We start from the raw sequence: 13,568 nt of genomic DNA, 5'->3' as shown, positions 1-13,568 counted from the left end.
TCTTTAAGTCACATTCCATACTTCTAATAGTGTCCATTTTAATTTAGCATTCTGTGCGAGGTTATACTGTATTCTCCTTTTTAGAGAATCAAACTAAAGGTAAACAGCTGGGCTGTGACTCACTGCTGATAGGTGGGTGTGAGAGCTTCGCTAGGAATGTAAAAAGACACCATCAGACACATCATTACTCTAAATATATTCACAGAAATCTCCAAAACATAAGTGTATCTGACCCACAATAGTTAACCCAACAGTTCAGTTAAAGGAACATTTCATGAAAGAGTCTATTCAAGCGCTGGCTGGTTGAAAAATCACACAAAGGCAGAGACCGGATTGATACTCTTTGATCATTAGTCACAAGAAATGAGTTCCTGCTTTCATCAACTGGGTGCATCTGACAAATGAAAGGGTTAATGTGAAAACAGCGTGCACTCCTCTGAGTTAAAACTTTAAAGCATTTGTTACCTTAATTCCCCAGTATTCATTTTGCTCAACAACAAACACACAAAAAAACACACACACAGCAGATGCACACAAACACAAAGCGATTATCACCAAAGGTTGGTACGCCTGCTTGTAGCTGTTCCCACAGGGAAATGAGCTGTAAGGTTTTTCCACTCTCATTTTTCATTGTCTGCTTATGATGCCCCATGTGTGCACACTGACTTTCATTTAACCCCTCACAACACACTCAAAAAACCACACTCACATGCATGCATGATGCCTCCTTTCTGTCCCCCCAGCCCACCCCACCCCACCCACCCACTCACTCTTTCTCTCTCTGTCTCTCTCTTTAACACACACACACACACACACACACACACACACACACACACACACACACACACACACACACACACACACACACACACACACACACACACACACACACACACACACACACACACACACACACAGCATCTCCCTGTTTTCAGTTTCATAGCAGCGGCAAAAAGGAAAGATATAGATGTGTCTTCCATATACTGCAACCACACTTTTTTTACAGTCGAGCTCTTTCCCTTGCTATCTTTGTTTTGCTCAAAGATATATAAAAAAACAAGTTATTAGATCATCCAGTGTGGAGGGAAATTAAGCCAAGTCCATTTAAATAATATTACGTGGAGCACTAAATTCCTATTTTACATTTATAAAGTCTCCGAGGTAGTAGAAACATTTTCACTTGTTCTTGGAAAGTGCAGGTTACCTTATGACAAGCTCCCAAGAGGCAAATATTCATGGTCTTGTTCAAGAACAAAACAGCAAAGTGAATGCCTGACAACAGAACCAGGGTTTGACTTTTTAGCTGAAGGGCTAAATACTTGCAGGACCACGCTGCTCAATGCTACATATACGTTCATATATATTTCCAACACCATGGATAAGGATGTCTGGTCAATCACAACTGTTAATCTAATGATGAGCAAATTTGACATGACAACGAAGAGTACAACCAAGATGGCTCCAAATGACGGCTGAGTAACAGCCATGAGTCACAGCTGTTGTCAGAAGTCATAGGAATTGTTCAATGGAACTAACTACCTTGGAAGGCAGCCTATCTCTTTGGCATACGTATCGTCGCTTTGAGTGCCTGCAGTGTTCATTTACATTTTCGTCCGTGTCTGTTGATAAGACCTCCTGGCAAAGTAAAATGAACCTAGCGGTTTCTGAGTTGTTTAAATTTACAAATCGGCTTGGGAATCCCAAGCCATGCTCTGTACGGATTGTATTTTTTTGTTTCTTTACAGACTCTCATGGTTCCCAGTGGATATTTGCTAAAGATGTTGATGGGACTTTTAGTTTTAGAGGAAGGTCAAACTTTAAATGTGTCCAATATTTTGACCGAACTACAGGTCTAACTACTGACATCACCATCAGCCTCAACTTTGTATTGTGCAAATTATTTGATAAAAAAAAAGAAAAAAGAATGAACTTGGTAAGCAACAGCCTGTGCGTTGGTATTGTAAGGCCATAGCCTTGTGATTGGATTATTATGCTTGCATTAGCTGTGTCTACTGTAAGTACAGTCTCATATAGCCACTAGCGTGGCTGCAGGCTCTTAGTGATGTCTAAATGTGGAGCACTAAAAGCAGTCTTAACGCTATTTTTTTTGTTATTCTGCCACTTTCACAGCACTTATTTCTCATGACTGGATCAAGATACAAACAGTCCATATAATAATGGACAGCTGAAGAGCTGAGGAGAAACCATTATCTAACAGCCCTGTTCATTTTTAGGTTTACTCAGTGATATATGAAAAACAGGTTTTACTGAAACATTCATTAAATTGCTTTGAAGAACAAAATAATGAATAACACTTCAAATTACAGGGTTGACTAATGATATACTGCTTATTTAATCATTTTTACTTTTTATATCAAAGTTACAAATAGTATCATCAATTTTGGTTTGAGGGGATCAGGAGATTGTGGGAGGGTAAGAGATGGTTTAGAAAATCTATAAAATCTATTTTTAACTGTTTTAAAAAATAATGTTGTGTCCTTCAGTGGCATCTGCAATTTCCATTTGGTGTCATGAATATTTAAGGCCCCACCCCAATAATTAATCAAGTATGAAGTAAAAATAAAACCCTATATCCCAGTTAAAGCTCAGTGTTTTGTGCCCACGGCAGACTGTGCACTTACACCACACCTGCTCCGCTGCCCTTTTCTGTCATCATGATCAGAATGTGTTAACATTTACTGGTGTGCGTTTGTAGTATGTGTGTACGTGGGCCAATGTGTGTCTGCATGTACGTGTTGATTGATGCCTTCCAGGGCAGTACCCTGATTGAAGCACCTCCTCACCATAAAGCTGTCGTGCGTGTGATGGAGTCGCAGGGTCATTTTATGCATCACACCTGTCCCCTTCCCTCCCCACGCTGACATGCAATCAAATAGGAAAATGGGCATATATGTTTTCCTGGCCTTGACAAAGGTTGTGCTGAGGGGTGTATTTGTGTGTATTTAGAGGAGAGGGGGTGTCGTGTGAGTAAGAGAGAAAAATAAGAATGAAAGAAAAAAAAAATAAAGACATAACAACAGGCAAACCACTAAGCCTGACAAATAAGCCGTTTTCACATATACACTCCTGAGTAACACGTGACTTATGTGGAAGTAGCGGACGAAGCAACTGAGTCCGCTATACGATGCTATAATGAAAATATTTTGCTTTTATATCAATGCTACTGTATGTGTACGTCAACTGAATGACAATATCAACAAAAAAAGGGGAGAACAACATACTCCAACTTAAAAGGTACTTATGCCTCAACTTAGCTATGTCCACTTGATGTTGCTAAATTATTCTGCTTCATGACAGCTAATACCATACAGCAAGTCTTGCCTGTGTAGTACCTATACTCTCTGATGTTTGTCGCTTTGGATAGAAGCGTCTAATAAATGAACTGTAGAATTGTAGAACAATTAGGTCGTCTCGGAAAAGTTCCAAATAAAAGTTTTTTCTTTTGTCATAGTGTAGACAGGACTCAACTGGGAGGAAAAAAAATATGAATCACCCTTTTCATATTAAACATTTATCCTCCCTACTGGGACAGGACATTTGCCAGCTTGTCTTGAGATATTCCACCTTCACACTGGCTCAGTAAAATGGAGCAAACCTATGTGCCGAGAAACATTTGGGAAAACCGACTCCAGTTCTAAAAATAGCCCAGAAAGGCCCCTCAAATAATGACCCTGGCTGGCTGTCGTAGCGTCTAAGGCTCGCAAGACAAACGACATCCATTCCCGCTCAGTGCCTTTAATCAGCTTGTGATAATTAACGCCACACTCCATTGGCCAAACAAATATCTTTGTCAAGGTGCTCGTTGCTGTACACGTTCTTCTCCTGTTCTCGTCTACAAGATAACAAGACGCCTTTAATTTTGTGTATTAGTGGTATTATAGACTTAACCCTGTACTGTTGAATGCTAGTCACCAGTGGTTTAATCTATGTGATACACAGGTCTAAGATCTTCATATACCTACTTTAAGATGCCTAAGGACATCATTAATAAAATTCACCTTGTGCACTCTGGTTTATGAAGCATGGACTCTTGGACCATATGAGCTTCCTTTGACAATGATGTGATGTAACCTTACGCTAACAAGAAAACAACACAGTTGCTTTGCCGTCATTTCTCTGGCTGGAAGCATTACAAGTTTAAAATGACCTAACATTTAGGAGTATCACTGAAGGAGATATAAAACTCAAATTGGACTCTCTTAGTGAGTTAGTCAGCCTGCTGGCCCTAAAGCTATCTGCAGCTTTGGGTGACACTGCAGCAGCAGTAAAAATGACAATAATAACACTAACAGTAAGATAACTGTGATGAGGCGAATGTTTTTGCAACTTAACCTGATAGTATTATTGATCATTTCTTCGTACCCGGTGAGTGGAAGATGCAAAGTTATATTATCGTTATTGTAACAAAAATTGTATCTAGAACTAGCTAACTGTACAAATGTTTCATTTGGTTGATAAATGAGCGCGTGAGAAGTGTGTGTGTGTGTGTGTGTGTTTGTGTACAGAATGCAATGTTTTGATACATTGTAGACGATACGTAATTTAAGTTACAATATACACCCTTGTTCCATTAGAAGATAACTGGAACTGTGTACAGCTTACTTGCTTAGAGTGGATGCCATATGAGGCACTGAAAAGAAACTCTGAAAATGTAGTGTTAGACCAAACAAAGAGAGGCAAACTTACATAGGCTTGGAAAGTTGTTTGCAAAGCAAGGAAAACCTTGAGCCAAGGAAGTATGTCACAAAATGGTTGAGAAGCCATCACTCTGCCACGCAAGCTAGCAGGAAATGAACACATCAGAGTACTAAAAACACATTTGGAAAGCTATGAAGATGAACAGGCATTTAAACTGATTCGGAACATAGCCTTAGTTTGACAAAGGTTTTGGATGATAAGTAAACATTCTGTTTAAAAGTGTATAATTGTGCTCGTCAAGATATGGACCCCTTTTCGTGTCTTCACTGTTAAATTGAATACTTACTTGGATTACTGTTTCTCACTCATAGGAAAATAGTTTGTACCCTGTTGTCGATGACACACTGTGCATTAAACCACAATACTGCGTTTCTAGAGTCGTAGTAAAGTATTGTAATACACTAGTTATTACTTTTTCAAAGAAGTTATCTATAAGTAGGGGAAATAGTTGTATACATTTATTTTATGCACCACAAGAAAAATAAAAGGAAATAAATGCATTTTCAGGGTTTCTGTTTCACTCCTACTTCTAGGCTGTGTACCATCAGAAGGTAAACCTACAGTTGTGTCAGTGTGCATTTGAGCTAGCTAATTCAAGCAGCGAGATGACAGAAAGGGCAGCATTTATTTATTATATATAAGTATATATATATCCTTATTATAATACATTTTTGGATGAAAGGGACAAGAACTACACCATGGTGAAATGTAAGTTCAAGAGTCTGTGTAGTATTTTCTAGTAGTAGTATTGTAAGAGCTGAGCCTAATGCTGTATGCCCCTGCCCAGTAAACTGTCACATTGTTAGCATAATAAAGAGCTGGAAAGGTTATATCACGTCTGGCATAACCTGTTATTATGCTGCAGAGTAACTGATTATGGGTCATAAACTAACCTGTGCAATGACGGTACAGTCCATACATTAAATGTACAGTGGGCTATGTGCTGTCTAGACCAGTGGTTCCCAAAGTGGGGGTCACGAGATTCTTCCAAAAACATATCAAAATGAAAAACGACTAAAATTGCAAGTTACCCAACATTATTTGTGACATTTCTGCAGGAATGTTTATTCTTTATACTGCTGTTAAACAGATGAGCCTATTCAGCTCTGCATTAGTTTGTACATTTCAATGAAAATTGCCAGCTATTTAATCTGTGCTACAGGAAGTGTGTATTCATATAACATCTAAGGCTAAAGATAGCTGCTTACTGGAGGATGAGATGGTGATTACTGTAACACTAAACAGTAGAAACTCAGTCCAATCTCCCCAGCTGTAAAAATCATTAGCTGTTAAAGTCTTATTTTGCTTATAACATGTATATGTTGATAACACATAAACAGTTGTTCAGATTGAATTACATATAATGTAATATATATATTGGCAGGGAAAAATCAGAGTTAACCTACTACAATAGACTAGACTACACCTCTGCTAGTCACCCTCCTCTTGTTCCTCCTTCTTCCCCTCCTTCCCAAGGAGTACATAAAATATTTCATCATGTTGGGCTGGTCAGCAGCTGTAGTGCCATCAGACTTTAATAAGGAACGACCTTGTGGGATTGCGGAGGGGATAGATTAAGTTTGCTTTCCCTTCTGGCAGAAGCAGCCACCTCTGTGGGGTTCCTTATCTGGAGCTTTACTTAATTACCTTCTTTAATTCTAACATTCTCTAAAATGACCCCTCACCACGGCGAGACAAGCTGTTTTAATTAAACAAATGAATATGTTGCTTATCGGCCGGGATCGGAGCTCTCGTTTGTCACGGTAACAGTTAAGGATGCCACTGATGATCACGTTATCTGGGACTTGGCCCGGGTTTCACCACACACAAAGGAAGGAGCAGCTGATGCTATCTGGTAACTGTATGTGCTAATGCAGAGATATGGAAGATAAAAAACAGGCCCATTAGATACAGCAGACATGTCCACTTAGTTACATTACAATCTGATGAGCTTCATAATGCAGCAATACATCCCTTATTATGCTCCCAAAAAGGTTTGTAGCCAAAGGCAGGGGGGTCAGATAGGGGGAAGAAAAATAATACGTCATAGGAAACAAACAGGGAAAAAAGTAGAAGCACAAGAAAACAAAAGGAAACCAAAAATAGTCCACCTGCTATTCCCAAAGTCCCTGCCACTGGGCAGCTTGTTTATTGTAGTTATATAACTATATTTTACAGTGTGCAGAGGGTTCCTGTGCAGCACTGCCTGACCAAATTTAATGGGAGAAGTGTCAGTTAGGCCATTATACCAGCAGGGGCACGCACAGCCCTATTACATATGGCTGCTGGCTGCTAATGTGTATTAGCAGGAGACAGAGGAAGCAAGGTGAAGATAAGTGATTTTGCAGTAGCTGGCTAAGTAGGACAAAAGTGGGAGGGAGAGACTAAGGGAAGGGAGACAGAGAAAGGAGACCAGGAATGGCCACAACTACAACTATAGTGAAAACAATTTTGGTCTTACTTATTTGTCCTGAAGAGGTGCAAAGTATGTGATTAGAACTCAGCGCAAACAAAACAAGTGACCCCAATGTGAAACTATGAAGTTTCAAGAGTAACGGCTTAATAGTTTAGCTCACCAATTGGTAACATATTATTGCACTTTTTTGCTGTGACAACCACTTTTACTACCAAAACGGAAAATGATAAAAGAAAAAGCAGAACACTCTCCCCATTTCTTTTTTTTTAACTAATCACAATTTTTAAAAGGGTTCAAGGATGGACGAGCAAACACTACATCACTACAAATTAAAATGGAAGTATCAGTACAATAACACAGAGTACTAATAACTTAATTCTGAAGTAATAAACATGTATTCAAAAATTGTTTAAGGTGTAACAGACTCAAATTAATTTTTCCATTGCAAAGATTTACGGTGAAATTATTGACTGTTAAAAGAATAAACATTGTTTATCAGAAAATACTTCTTTCACATATTCAGGACAAGACCATTAAAGAGAAGGTATTGCTTTGGTAAAAATGATTGCTCAGTCCTAAATTGATGCAAACTGACAGTGACTCGTTTTTATTATTAAGCTAGTGCTAACCGGAAGAAAATATCTTTATTAACTATTCAATAAGTTGGGTATAAATGGCAACTTCATTTAGAATAACATAAACCCTAAAACCTGGCAATCAATTTTCAAAAAGTGAATGTTGATCCCTGACATTAGAGTTTCCTGTACTGTGTCCATCAACAACTTCATGTGATATCTATGTTCCTGTTCCAACATTTACTCCCCCTGTAACAGCTTGTCCAATATATGATTTCAAAAATAGTAATCTGAATCTTTTGTATATCAAAACAAGACTGCAGGAGCATCTCAAAACACCAACCACTGAAACAAGGTGACAGCCACTGTTTTCTGTTGGTTAATAATTTAGTGAGGATTGGAGGCTGCTCTTGGCAAGAAAGTGAGAGTTTGCTGTGTTTGTGTCTGTCAGCAGCAAAATTCCAAACACTATTTTCCAACAGAGGGGGCACCTTGCCCAGCCAAGGAATCCCAAATGCACTGAAAAATGTGGAGCTGCGTGCCTTCCTGCCAAACACATTAGCTCTTGTTCTTTATTTAAGCCTTTGTCAAACTATCTGTGGTACTCCACTCACACATCCACTCTTTTCAAGGGCTAAGCGGCCAAGTTTTGCCACTCGACACAAGCGGTGTGAGAGTGTGCGGGCGCAAGGAGGTTCCTCAGCATGGTCTTTGACAGCCCCCTTGAACTCTTTGAGCCCAGTGATAAAGTGGCTTGATGAGTGGGCAATCTCTGCCTGCCAGCTGCTGGTCTGGCTGGGGGAGCTGGGAAGGTGCCAGGCTCAGTGCAGCCCCAGAACCATACAAACAAAAACACAAACATGCACAGACACACATGTGCATGAAGTGTGCAGTATGCTGCTGGTATTTGGACATGTATAATCACATTTAAACAAACATGCTATTCATCAGTAGTTAGCGTTGTATTAGATTGATTGACTGATTAATTGATGGATAACTGTGAGAATGTAGCCATGCTAGGATTAGCATTTAGCTTAAAGAGCTGTGTGTCTGTAGCTTGTTTCAATAGACTATTGTTAATGAATAAATATGATTTGAATCAGACATATTTAAACATTTTAAAAATATGTTTTCATCTGTCAGGTTGCAACATCAGTAGTATGTTTTTCAAGCTGACATACACCTCAGTCAATCATTTTACAGTCACACTCTAATTTAACTGCTACATTTCTGGTGTCTCTGCTCAACCTGTAATGATATACACATTACCTATATCAACTTTAGAAATAGATAAATACATTGTGTTATATTCAAACAACATAATGAGAAAATTAACACAAAAAACACACCACGCAGAAAATGTATTTCTATCATACATGATGCTACACAATGCTGCACTGTATATCATCAAAACAAATAAAGGAGAGTTTTCTGAAACCAGATTATAAAAAAAGAAGGTGAGATGTAAGAAAGAAAACAGAAAACTCTTTGCTTCTTGCATATTCAGATGTTGTTAAATTGTGGATCTTAACCAGATTAGAGGTGTGTGTGTGTGTGTATGTGTGTGTATGTGTGTGTGTGTGTTGACATTCACAGAGTGGCTTTCTAGCTGATTGCGCCGACATGTCAGCTGATAATTCAGGAAGTAGAGTACACATGAGTAGATTGGACGGCATTCTTCGCTAAATGATGAGATCTACATTTTTCTCCGCCTCTTTAATTATCTTCCTCGGTTATAATTACCCATGTGAAGGTCCAGAGGACAATCGCTGTTGTGTTGTACTGTCTGCTAGCTGAAGTGAGATGAGATAGGCAGGAGATACTGTAGAGAGTGACACCGGCCGTTAATGAAGGTTACTGACAGCTGATTCAAATTCACAGGCATTCATTATGAGCATAATGCAAATCTGCATTTATCATTCTGTGTCATTGCATTTCATTAGCAATGCTACTGTACATATCTGCTGCTTCACTGATACATATTGTTAAATAGTAGATTTGAAACACAATGTTAAAGCAGTAAGTTGTCCTTTAAATGACTTTATTGTTCCTGAAAATCCACAATATTAGCAGCCATAAACAGCTGACAGTTAGGACGCACTGGAGGCTTTCATTAAGAATAGTGATGACAGAGAACAGTGAGTGACCTGGGGGTCCATAAGCAGCCTTGTAATTCTCCCTTAATGAAGCCGATGAATAAATGATTTGAGGCGCTGTTCATGAGGAGTCTGATCCCCCGTCAGCTTGTCTCCACAGGGTTACCAGAAACCTTGGGGGAATTTTCCTCCTTCCTCCTCCCCTTCACCTCCTCCTCTATCCTTTAATCCCCACTTTTTTGCAAGCTATCCCCTCTCCTCAATTCACGTTTCTCACCTTCCACCTTTCTCCCTCCTCCCTTTACGTCCCTCTTCCTCCCTTCTGTCTGTGATCCTAATCTCCTCTAAAACATCTTTTCTCAGGCTGTGGCAGTGGGCAGATTGCGAAGGCCACCCTCAGACTGAGTGACTCATCCCATCATAAACAACTGGTGGGTGTCGGCATGCTGGCAGCCATCCCGTTTCAAACATGCTCGTTCTGACAGGTAATTTTTTTTTACGATGCTGATTGTTATTTTCCCTGTTATTGTTTTTCTTCCCCGTGACTTCAGATGGGGGCTCAAAGTGCAACTCTCTAAGATCAGGCAACCTGACTCTTTGGGACAAAAAACAAAGAAGACAGTAATGAAAAGAAGAACCGATTGCTTTTTCATTTCATTTCCAGTGGGAAATCAGGCTGAGGGAGGAATAACGGAGCTATAATAATAAAGTTTAAGAAAAAGGGCCTATGGCTCTCTGTTCCCTGAGCAATCCACAAGTGGGAGCCACAGTGGACAGTGCAGTTGCTCTGGGTCATCAAATGTGTTGTAGGAAAGGCAAGAGAACAAAAAAGCAGTAAGCAGTGTGGGAAAACATAGATGTTTTTAAAGCTACACAGGAATGCCTGGTGCCAAAAAACACAGTGTGGACAACTTAAAGGACATAAAAAGAAAAAAATGGCAGGAGTGGCCCAAATGGTTGACTGACTTGAGCAGTGGTGGCATGAATGGACATAAATACGTACGTATCATACGTTATGTTTTTTAATCCATTTCTGGAGGCACTGGAGTACACAACCTGTCAGCACAGACATCTGCCATGCTTGATTCTTAAAGGACACAAAAACGTAAAAATACAAACCAACGGAACAACATGCATTTCATTGGAATACCACATGTGTCCTTATACAACAAAGTCTAGTTGATTGACCTGCAAATACACTAAGGGCACGGTCACACTGGCCATCCGTACCGTGCCGTACTCAAGCACGATTGGCCCCCCGCTGCGCCAATCCCGCGCTGGCCGGCACGGCCCACGGTCACACTGGCCAGGACTAACCGTGCCTAAGCATGATTACCTCTTGTACATGACGTCATAATACAAAGCATGCATGCTTTATGTTATTATGAAGCGTGCTCAGTTGACAAACAGGCGGACGAGAGAGAGAGAGAGAGAGAGAGAGAGAGAGAGAGAGAGAGAGAGAAAAGGGACGCGCAGTCGAGTCCGCGGCCGCACATCACAGGACAACACAGAGAACATGACAGCTGCTTTGTGGCTTATATTGAGTCATTTTAGTCAGATACAGCCATAAATAAATTAAATAATAAAATATACGTGTGGCTGAGTCCGCCGGCGAGTCCGCGGCCGCACATCAGAGAACAAAGAAAATATGACAGCTACTTTGTGGCTTACATTTTAGTCAGATACAGCCATGAAACTCTGGATTTCTCCATAATGAAGGCTGTCAGCATTGTGTACCCGCGTGCTTGTGCTCGTGCATGAAGTGTACCGTGCTGAAGCACACCTCTCCGAAGTGTGCCAAAGCCAAGGAAGTGTACCGTGCCTGAGCACGGCACGGAGGGTTGAAGCGTGCTTGTGCACGATACGGATGGCCAGTGTGACCGCGCCCTAAGTCCCACCTCTTTATATGCAGAAAGCCAATCATGGTTTAAAAGTATTGGGTGACATCTTGGAAGGCTTATCAGATTTCAGAAGGAGCCAAAGCCAACCCCTGGATACACACCTGACTAGAAATCCAAATTCCTAGTACCCTGCAACTATTCCTCTAAGGGTATTTGGTACAAGGAAGCATAAAAAAGTAAGTGAAATAGTTTTGATCTAAATTGTAAAAGGTTGTCATTTAAGTTTCTGTTACCTTTTCTACTATTACATTTGAATTGGGTGTGGTTAAGCTTTTAAATCAAATCCACATTTTTTTATGCACCCTTATCTGAGCAGTCAATTCATAGACTGTAAAAATAATGGACGGGTCAAGCTCCACGGTGGAGTGAAGCTTTGATTTTTAGAGCTCCCCCTGCTGACTGGCTGCAGGATAGGTCATAAACCCCGCCTCCTCAATGATAACAGATGGGATGTGGGTCAAACTGCAAAGTTAAAATACTCGTCACATAATTTTTTTCCAAACCTAAACTCTGCTGTGATCATTAGTTATTATCACACTACATTGTTTTCTAGTGCTCATTTTTCTGTGAAGTTTATTTTAAATAAGTTATTTGAGGTTGAAAAACGGGATTTTACGTCATATTTGACGATGATTGACAGCCGCCGATCTTGCGTAGCTCTCTTTGGGAATAGCAAAGCTACGTAGCGAAGGAAAGCCGAGACGCCATTGAACTTTTCCACTCCGTGCTTGTCTCTCTTGGACTGACAGAATGAGTTGTTCTGCAGTAAACACATCTAACCAACCTGTGGGATTTAAGGATATCTGCGTTAACTTGGTAAGTTGAAATGTTTGTTTAATGTGCTGTTCGCGGGTAATTTCGTTAGCTAGCTAGCTAACACTGAAGTAGGCTAACGGAGAAAGCTACTTCTGCATATTTTTCATGAAGCACAATAATTAGAAAAAAAAAATCAACAGGAGACACTGTGGTGCAGCGTGTGGTAAAATGATTAGATTCATTTACGAATGAACACAATACTTCTCTGCAGGATTGTTCTCTCATTCCTTATCTGCAGCTGCAGTGTCCTGTTTTACCACATTAACTTCATCATCACGCCTCATTATATTGGACCGCCTGCACTCGGCGCTTATGTGAATAAGAATGGTCAAAAGACATTTCACACGCCCCCTTTCTGTGACGCGCTGAGAGCCTTAAGCAGAACGCCTGAGTTAACACACAAAGTTCATAATCAGCTAGTGCTATCAGATATCTTTATCTGGGGCTTCTGGCTTTCCTGAACCAGCTTTCTTAAAGAAAGCCTGGATATGTTGAACTTGCTTCAGGCATACAACAACTGACCCAAATACTGATCAATAACTTAAACAACGGCCAAATACCGCCACCTAGTGTCTAAAGTGAGTTTTGTCTAAACTAAATGTGTTGATTTGTTTGCAAACCAGTATAAACCGGTTCTGCTCATCTGTCTGTCCCTGTCCATAGGCACACTGCAGACTTGAAGAGAGAGGACTTGGCTTCCATGTACGAGACACACAAGTCCCAGATTGTATCACTCTATCAGGTAAAGAGCTAGCTCACTTTAAAGTGATATAAGAAGGTGGAGTATTACAGAATCATACTAAGTAAGCCACAGTCTGTCTGAGTTAATATAAACTATGGATATCAAAATATACAAGCTTCTGATTTCTGCCTCTCAGATTGATTCTGCTGTTTCAGTTTTCACCTGTTAGCTCACATCCCTGGCTACTAAGTCATAGGCAAAAGTTAATTATTGTAATCCTGTTTATGTCGTGATTACATGAGAATATTTAACATTAGTTTAATTCATCAGGCTTGCCCATGTGATGACAGTTAAAATAATCTT

The 13,568-nt window shown here is 40.1% G+C and overlaps 1 protein-coding gene across 1 annotated transcript in view; it reads right to left on the bottom strand.

Moving 5' to 3' along the window:
* The window catches only part of agbl4 (AGBL carboxypeptidase 4), a 259,679-nt gene that overhangs the window by 135,665 nt on the left and 110,446 nt on the right, over window positions 1-13,568 (bottom strand). The gene's annotated exons all lie outside the window — the stretch shown is intronic.

The sequence above is a fragment of the Labrus mixtus genome, chromosome 3, assembly GCF_963584025.1.
Source record: "Labrus mixtus chromosome 3, fLabMix1.1, whole genome shotgun sequence".
Classification (NCBI taxonomy): Eukaryota; Metazoa; Chordata; class Actinopteri; order Labriformes; family Labridae; genus Labrus; species Labrus mixtus.
The sequence above is the reverse complement of the archived record's forward strand: the minus strand, read 5'-3'. Positions and strand labels throughout refer to the sequence as shown.